Genomic DNA, 1,945 nt, shown 5'->3' with positions numbered 1-1,945 from the left:
TAATATACCTCAATATACTTTGCCTACAAGCTTTATCATTAAAGCTAAAGGGTGAATGATAATGCTAGAAATTAATTCCTTGTGTCACCTAAGTGGAAGATAATTGTTTGTTGTAGTGTGCTTAACATGAAGATAATTATGTGTTTTATTGCAGGAAGTTGGGAATATACTTGGTGATTGAAGGAACTGGGGTGTTTGTAGAAATCAACTGTACACGAGTGAGTTGATGCTTTATTCTTTTTTCTTTTTTTCTGAAATCCTTATTGGCATACTCTAGTACTGTTTGGAAATAAGGGTTTCAAGGTACAATATCAACACTTTACTCTATTTCTGTTGCTATTGCTAGATAATCTGGAATATGTAACTTTGTGAACCAAATCTATTTTAGAAAATTTGGCTGCTCTACTACAATGTTAGCAATTTCCCTAAACATATTTCTTTGAATTTTAAGATATGTGTTTTTCTAATTATTTTTGTATACAAAAAATCATCATTTATGATACAACTAGAGTTGATGCGTATACACTCTATCTTCCCAATCAAATATAACTTTCCACTTTTTAAGAGAAAGTTATTATTGTGTTAATAGGTTTTTTGTGTAGATCACCTTCAAACAACTTACAATATTCACTAGTGAAATGCTATCTTTTATAGTTTGTCGATTCATGTTATCTAGGCTTTTGTGAAGCTAAGAATGGAAATGTCTACACATCGAGAATGGATGTATAATAGGCTTCTTCCTGGTCGAGAGGCATACACAAATGAGTTTTTAAGTGGCCTTGAAGAGTTTATGGCTTTTGCTTGTCGACAACCAAATTTGAGTGAAGGAAAAATAAGATGTCCATGCAAGGAATGTAAAAATGAGAGATTTTTAATTCCAGATGAAGTAAATGTTCACATTCTTTGAAAAGGATTTATACCTGGATATTGGTGTTGGACATGCCATGGAGAGAGAATTCAACACACTAATGTTGATATGCATTCCATGTTAGGTAGTAATCAACAATAAGGTTCTCAAGATGTTAATAGACATCAAGATATGGTGTTTGATGTTGTTGGTTTTAACCAGGAGCAATATTTTATACAAAATGAAGAGGAACTTCCAAATATGGAAGCTACCAAATTTTATGAAATGTTAAATTCAGCTCAACAACCATTGTGGCCAGGATGTAAGAATACTTCAGAGTTGTCTGCTGCTATTACGATGTTGAGTATAAAATCCAAACATAATATGCCACAAGCTTGCTTCAATGATGTGATGAAATTTCTGAAAGAGTCAAACCACCCTGATAATGTCATTCCTTCTAATTTTAAAGAAACAAAGAAAATTGTAGCAGGGCTTGGTTTATCAAGAATAAAAATAGATTGTTGCATTAATAAGTGTATGTTGTATTGCAAAGAGGATAGTACTTTGAAAGAATGCAAGTTTTGTAGAAAGCCTCGATATAAAGCACACAATGAATGCATGAAAAAATATAAAGATGTTCCATATAAGTGATTGCATTTCTTTATCAATTATAGAAGGAGGAGAAAGGAGCAAATCCATCCTTAACTGAGTTTTATTGTCGTACGCATCGAAGAAAAAAGGACCAAAGTTGGGTTGGTCTTCATGCAAAATTGGCCTTTGTAAGTTTTCAATTGTTTACTTTGTTTTTATTGAGTTCTTGATTTCTTTGTTTTCATTAAGTACTTTTTATTTGCAGAACAAATTTGAACAAAGGAAAAGTGAGTTAACATCTCAAAGCCATATGGAGAATGCTAGTGATGGTGAACAATCCATTCATGAATATCCATCTGATTGGGATATATGGATTGACTCAGTTGGTAAGAAAAGGGGAAGGATATTTGGTCTTGGATTTATGGGTAGAATGTTTATTTCAACCTCAAGTCAACAATTACATCTTGAGGAAGTTGATGCTTTAAGAAGTCAGATTCAAGCATTAAA

General features: G+C 32.4%; 1 pseudogene; it reads left to right on the top strand.

Moving 5' to 3' along the window:
- The first annotated feature begins 700 nt into the window (after positions 1–700).
- LOC146883313 (uncharacterized) lies at positions 701–1,552 on the top strand (annotated as a pseudogene).
- Positions 1,553–1,945: the final 393 nt, after the last annotated feature.

The sequence above is a fragment of the Vigna unguiculata genome, chromosome 10 (genome assembly GCF_037176805.1).
Source record: "Vigna unguiculata cultivar grain cowpea cultivar isolate G323 ecotype 2 chromosome 10, ASM3717680v1, whole genome shotgun sequence".
NCBI lineage: Eukaryota > Viridiplantae > Streptophyta > Magnoliopsida > Fabales > Fabaceae > Vigna > Vigna unguiculata.
Note: the sequence above shows the minus strand (reverse complement) of the source record. Positions and strands in the feature narration are given on the sequence as shown.